The 7,500-nt window shown below is 34.3% G+C and overlaps 1 protein-coding gene and 1 pseudogene across 6 annotated transcripts in view; one reads left to right on the top strand and one right to left on the bottom strand.

The window, feature by feature from the left end:
• LOC135205591 (tyramine receptor 1-like) overlaps positions 1-7,500 on the bottom strand; it is a 294,701-nt gene that overhangs the window by 268,042 nt on the left and 19,159 nt on the right. The window lies entirely within an intron of this gene.
• Positions 2,816-5,505, top strand: LOC135202992 (piggyBac transposable element-derived protein 3-like; annotated as a pseudogene).

The raw sequence follows: 7,500 nt of genomic DNA, 5'->3' as shown, positions 1-7,500 counted from the left end.
AACTAGGTGTTTCCAAACCTACCTTCAACAGTAATAATAACAAGGTGGTCTTCAACTACTCTAGCTATAATTTAATCAAAAGGGAAGAGTTTTTGTTGTCCTTCGGACTGGACTTTTGCTTACCAAATTAACCGCTAATTTATTACATTTCCAAAAAGAACTATCTTCTCTTGCCCATGAAAGTTTTCAGAAACTCAGAATTAGATGGACCCCTTTTTTCAACAGGCATGATTCGAGTACCCTTAAAAAACTAAGCAAAAGAGAAGACCTTGTCTTATCTAAACCCGATAAAGGTAAAGGGACTGTTATTTTAAATAAAAATGACTATTAACAAAATGCAAGATATCTTGTCCGATAGCAACAAATTCCATAAAATAGGCCAAAAATAATCTTCAAAAACGAAGATAGAATTAAAAGATTTTTAAGATCGCTCAAAGACAGGAAAGCAATAAGTCAAGCTACCTATGAAGAGCTCTTTGTTACTGGTTCGTCTTTTGGTATTATGTACGGATTGCCCAAGGTGCATAAGAACAACATCCCTATGAGACCCATCCTCTCCTCCTATACAACGCCAAATTATAAAAGAGCCAAATTCCTGGTTCCATTGTTAGACCAATGCTTTAACAATAAATATAAACTAAACAACTCTTTCGAATTCAAGACTCTGACCTCGTCATGCCCAGCTTTGACGTGGAAGCGCTTTTTACAAATGTTCCCGTTGATGAAACCATTGACTTTATACTAGAAATCATTTTTGTGAATGACGATGATGTTTTTCAGGGTTTTAGCAAAGTGGATTTTAAGAAACTTAGAATTGGCTGTGCGGGACACAGCCTTCGTTTTTAACGATGAAGTTTACGTTCAGGTAGACGGCGTCAGCATGGGCAACCCATTGAGCTGCACCTTTGCAGACATTTTTATGTTCAAGTTTGAACAGTAACTACTAGATAATTGTCCTGCCTCTTTTAAGCCGCTATTTTACCGTAGATATGTGGACGACACATACCTACTTTTTAGGGACCATCCTCATTGCGACCTTTTCTTGGAATATGCAAACGCATCACTCACAAATATAAAATTTACGTTTGAGAAAGAGAATGATAATAGATCGCATTTTCTCGATACCTAGGTTTCAGAACGGGAATTTTTCGTAAGGCCACATTTACAGGTTTGTGGCAAAATTTTTATAGTTCCTGTTCACTTAATTTTAAGCTTAATTCATTATCAACCCTAATTCACAGAGCTATAGCCTTGACTTCAAACTGGAGCTTGTTTCATAATGAAATTAATTTCTTGCAGGAATTCATTAGGACCAATTGTTACCCAACTGCCCGTTCTCTAGTTATGTCAGAAAGGCCCTACAGAAAATCTTCCAGCCACCAGCTCCAGTACGTCTAGATTCAAAATTAAAATCTTATGTTAGCTTTCCATAAACTTATGATACCTCATTTATACCAAAATTGAGGAATATAATAAACAAACATTTCCAAGCAGTTGACGTGAAATTCATCATAAGGAATCCAAAAACCATTGGCGGATTCTTTCGACAAAGAAAAATTGCCTACTTTGATGCGGTCTGGCCTAGTTTACTTGTATACTTGCTCTTCGTGCAACGAACAGACTTACGTTGGAAGCACTCGCCGACTGCTCAAGTACGATGTGACTCACACAAAGACATTAGTTACCGCACAGGGATGAAGCTTTCTAGTCCAGAGCTTTCATATATAAGAAATCATGCACAAATATGCAAATGGAGAATACACTACGATGATTTTAAGATAATTTTATCCAGCCCTAATGAAAACCAGCTCCCTATACTCGAGTCCTTGGCGATTAGGCACCTTGTTCCAATATTGAATAACAACACTACAGTAGTTCCATTGTACATTGCTTAGACTACCCACTCTCATCTTCTTTCCTTGGTTATCTCGACTCCTTCTCGCTCTGGCAGGCCTTTCAGCAACGGAACTCGGTTTGTAAGGTTTGTTTTATGTATTTAAAATTTTTTTTAACAATTTTTTACTTAGTGTTTAATACACTGTTATTTTTAGTTATTTTTATTTGATTTTTGTTTTGTAATTTTTTTCTCGTGCTTATTTGTATGTAACAATTTATGTTAATCTTGCAGGACAAGTTTGTAATTGAAGTATTTTTGTTTTTTTATAGCCTTGAAAATGAGACCATATTCTTGAAACGTTGGCAACAATAAAGCAACCCAATCTATTGAGCTGGTTTGCCTCTTCACCTGTTACATGATGGGGACTAGCCTCGACCGTCATATTGACATATATATATATAGATATATATATATATTATTATAAATAATATTATATACAACGATATGATAGATATAGTATCATATATATTCTTATAAATATATGTAAAATATATAATAATATTACAATACATTATACATATTAATAACGATATATATATATTATTAGAGATTTATAGGGAAAAATATGATATATATATATATAGTATATATATATACATATAGTATATCATCTATATAATACATATACATATACATATTATATGTATATATATATATATATATATATTATATATATATATATATATATATATATATATATATATATATATATATATATATATATATATATATATATATATATATATATATATATATATATATTATATATATATATATATATATACACTGTTCTACTTTGAAGCGCCATCCAAGGGAAAACTAATTTAAATCTTCGCCGTTTCTGTTAACCCGTCGACTCTATACAACTTGGAGAGATTTTGACATCATGAACATGATCCCTGGATACCTATGGCAAAGATGGCGGACGGTGACACCGCCGGAAGAGCCCATAGGCGACGCCTACGCTCAGATAATCGTAAGTACATGGAAATATTTTTATCTGATAATGAGATAGCTAACTTTGATAGATTTCCCATGAAATTTGAATTAATTTAATGCATGACTTAGTATGTTTGGCCTAATATCTATGAAAAGAAATTTGCCGACTGTGGTGACGCTTTTTTTGAAACTTAATACTGCCTTTAGGACTTCCGGGGATATTTTATGTAGTATTACACATAGTTTGCTTGTGTACATGATTAATATACCATGTATGATTTAGTTACTGACTGAAAAAGGCACGGCATCAGATTCATTCATATTCGAGTGACTTATTTCAAACTAGCGTGAAATGAAGTCAAGTGAGGGCACTATAATGTTTTCAGGACTCTGTCTTCACCAGCTGTCTTCATTTAGTATTTCAATAATTTTTCAGTAATACTTGCAATAATAACAATGATAATGATAATAAAAATTAAGTTGGTGATAATAATAAATTAATATCATTAATGACAAAACAAAAGGTTAATTAAAAAAAGTCAATTTAACATATTTAAAAGGGAGGTATGTTAAAGTACAAAATTTAAAGAGACGCCCTGACATTTAAAAGGAAAAACTTTATTAAAGAGACGGCACCAGTACAATCATGTCATCACGGCGTTTTAAAATTGCACTTCATTAACATACTGTAGACATGAAGTGTAAATAATCCTATACAATTGGTTGTGTGGTTAAATTTTCTTGAGTCTCTCTTATATCTTTCATATATTTAAATACATCGCCTATATCTAGTTATTTTGATAATTTACCCCTTGCATCCATGAATATTCAGGTCTTATCGCACGTTGACATGATATTTCATCAAATTTTACTGTTTCGATATGGTTTGGCTTAATACTGTTCACTATTCACAGGAAATGCCCAAACCTACCAAGCGATATTGGAAAGTTTAGACTCCAGTGACATAAGCAGTGCTGATGATGACGATGATGACTGGGTACCTGAGGCAGTATCTTCCAGAGGAAACATTTTATCCTCGAGTGATGGTTCGTTTTCTGAAGATGAAGGTGAAAATGTAACTGTGCAGGTTCCTAATGTAACCTCTTCTAATTCCCAGGGAAGGCGTTCCTTTTATTTGAGGGACAGATTTTCGAGACACTTTCATCAGTGATTAACCAGAGAAGAATGATGACGGCAGATCTTTTAGACCAATCGACTACTTCAGGGGTTATGTGAACATGGACTTCATAGAACACATTGTTTTATTTACCAATATGAAAGCTACTGAAACCACAGGGTCATCCTTGGAACCAGTGGAGAGGAAATTGCAGTGTTCATAGGTATGAATTTTGTCATGTCAGTATTAAAGATGCCAAGGTTTAGAATGTATTGGTAGGTATGACACGCCTACCATTTATTGCAGATGCTATGCCCAGAGATAGATTCTTTAAATTAAATCAAATTTGTTGATGATAATAAAATTTCTGTAGCACAGATAAGTTTAGATCGAGTATGGAAGGTGAGACTTCTTGAACAAATTAGAAAGAGATGTAATGAGCTCCCAAGAGAGAAAAAACTAAGTATTGATGAGAGTATCATTCCATTTCGAAGAAGACTGAACATAAAACAACATGTTACAGGGAAATCAAATCCTGATGGATTGAAGATTTTTGTGTTAGCATCAACTAAAGGTCTTGTTTATGATTTTGATTTTTTTTCAGGGGAAAGAGGCACTGATTTCTCTGGTTGACCAGCTTAATGCTAAACCTAACAGGCTAGTAATATTGGGAGAGGCAGTTGTGTTCCGATTTCTTCCTAGTGTGGAACCTGGATCAAGTATATACTTTGATAGGTATTTTACTTCTCCACAACTTTTGGGAGACTTGTACGATAGATGTCTGAGGGGCACAGGTACTTTAAAGAAAAATATGCTACCTAAAGAGGCAAATTTGAAATCTGAAGCAACATTAAAAAGAGAGGGAAGAGGAGCATCAGATTCACAAGTTAGGTATGACAGGAAAGTTGCATTAACAGCATGGTATGATGAGAAAGTAATATACATGGCTTCAAACGAGTTTGGAATTAAGGAAGAGGATGTCTGCCTCCGGTGGTCAAAGGCAAGAAATGAACAAATACAAGTGCAAAGACCCTGTGTAGTTAGAGAGTATAATAAAGCAATGGGAGGAGTAGACTTACACTATCAAGTCATAAGTTATTACAGAAGTAGCTCTAGAACTAAGAAGTGCACTGTTAGAACCACAATTCACATGATGGATGTGACAACTGCTAATAGCTGGTTGGAATATAGGACAGACAACGAAGAAAACCAATATATGCCATACTTGGATTTTAACTTACAGTTGGCTAACCAGCTTATGAGAGGAGAGTTATTTAATAGAGATGTAAAACTATTGGTCAGCACAGATTCTGATGAAAAACTTGGAGATCCAGCCCCTAAGACCAAAAGTGGAAAATTTAAAGTCCCTTTGCCTGCTGAAAAACAGAGGACAACAGGCACAAAATACTTGCCTTTTATTATCAGTGACGATTTCCGAAAATGTAGAAAGGAAGGCTGCAAAGGCAAGTCCAGAACAGTATGCTCATACTGTAAAGTTTATCTTTGTTTTACATCCACAAGGAATTGCTTCTTTGAATTCCATTCTCCTTAAAATTCCTCACATACGAAAATTTCTTTTCAACATGAGGTATATTATTCAAGCCTTTTTCAATTTCCTCATTTAACAGGAATGATTTTCAATTATCAGTCATATGTTTGCTATTTTTCCTATGCTCAGTATTTATTGCTTTATTCTATTTTTCTATTCTCAGCATTGTATTTGCCATTTTTTCTATACTCAGTAATATTAAGTGGAGTACATTTTTCCTTGATTTTCAGAAATCATACTAACTTTTGTCTTACATCTACATGGAATTATTTCTTTGAATTTCATTCACCCTAAAATTCCAAATTTAGGAAAAATTCTTTCCAACATGAGGTAAAAGTACATTATTCATGCCTTTTCCAAATGTCGCATTTAAATGAAATAGTTGTCATTTATCAGTTATATGATTGCTTGATATTTTTTCTGTACTGAGCATTGTATTTGCTATTTTTTCTGTACTCAGTATTGTATTTGCTCATTTTTCTATTCTCAGTATTGCATTTACTATTTTTTCTATAGTACTCGGCATTGTGTTTGCTAATTTTTCTATACTCAGTATTGTATTTGCCATTTTTTCAATACCCAGTATTTTATTTGCTATTTTTCCAAATTCAGTAATATTGAATATAGTAAATTCTTCCTTAACTTTGTAATGGTATAATAAGATAAGCCCTCGTGAAACTCTATTGATAGTTTAATATACCTTTTAAAAGAAGAATCATCTCCAAATCATTAGTTTGGCATTAAAAACATTACAATATGCAAAAATAAGTGCAAAATTTGGAAAACTCGCCAGGGGGAGTCCTGAAAGACAGCATACTGTCTCATCAGTTCATGTAGATGGAGACAGCAATGAAAATTTTGTAATTATTCTCAGTCTATTGGAAGGTAAACACACTGAAAAAATTGGTTTACATTAACCGGAGATCGCCAGATGGCTCTCGGGTCTGAAAGGGATATATACACATATATATATATATATATATATTATATATATATATATATATATATATATATATATATATATATATATATATATATATATATATATATATCTATATATAATATTCAAGTTCGTCATATTATGCCATCTCTTTTTCCAATGAACTTCATGTTAGGGAGCCCAGAAGGAAGAAATTACTCTTATTTCTTCATTCATAATAAAAATAAAGGATAATCTGCATCTATCTCTCACTCACCGATTATCCTTTAATCTCCTTTTATTCGTTTGACCGCTGGTACATTGTTTTTGGAGATTTACTGGCTGGAAGAGAAAGACTGCCTAAGGGCACACTGATACTGGTTGAGGGTGATCAGCTGCCACATTTAACGCCTAGGTCACATTGTTAACCTAGGTAGGCCTTGTGGCAGAGATATGCCAGAGGACAGGTAACCCCCTCTGCCGGGATGCCTGTCCATCATCCCTGAAGGCATAAGGGCCAAAGCCCCAGACAAACGCCCTTAGAACTTTTCATGCACCACTCTGAGCTACCCCATTGAGAAGGTTTGCTAGACAATGTTACTTTTGTTGTGCATTAATGTGTCCCTCCCCTGCCAGCCCCTGAGAAAGACAAGTATGACATCTACAGAAGGTAATGTGCAAATTCCACGGTTATGAGCAACCAGTCCCATCTCATGTCTTTAACTTATTTTCTTTCCCACTTCTTGAGCAAGTCCTGTATTAAGTTATAATTGTGTATTGTTGCGGGCCTTCAGACAAAAGTGTTTCTTAGTGATAAGTAAAATGCTTCATTTCTTTGTGTAATCGAGATGTTAGGTACCTTCCATGCATCGGCCTCGATCTTCAACCATGTTTCTTGTGCAATTTGTTCAACTCCCAATCACTCTTGTTGCAGATCTGCAGTAGTGCAGCTGTGGAGACTGGACTCTCCATGTGCCCAGAAACCTCCAGTCACCTATTCATGCACTTCAAGATCTAAATTGCTGTAATTTGTAATCTGTGTTACAGGGTCATTATGTCCCCTCCAAACCTATGTGCTG

This window comes from Macrobrachium nipponense, chromosome 24 (assembly GCF_015104395.2).
Source record: "Macrobrachium nipponense isolate FS-2020 chromosome 24, ASM1510439v2, whole genome shotgun sequence".
Taxonomy (NCBI): Eukaryota; Metazoa; Arthropoda; class Malacostraca; order Decapoda; family Palaemonidae; genus Macrobrachium; species Macrobrachium nipponense.
The sequence above is the reverse complement of the archived record's forward strand: the minus strand, read 5'-3'. Positions and strand labels throughout refer to the sequence as shown.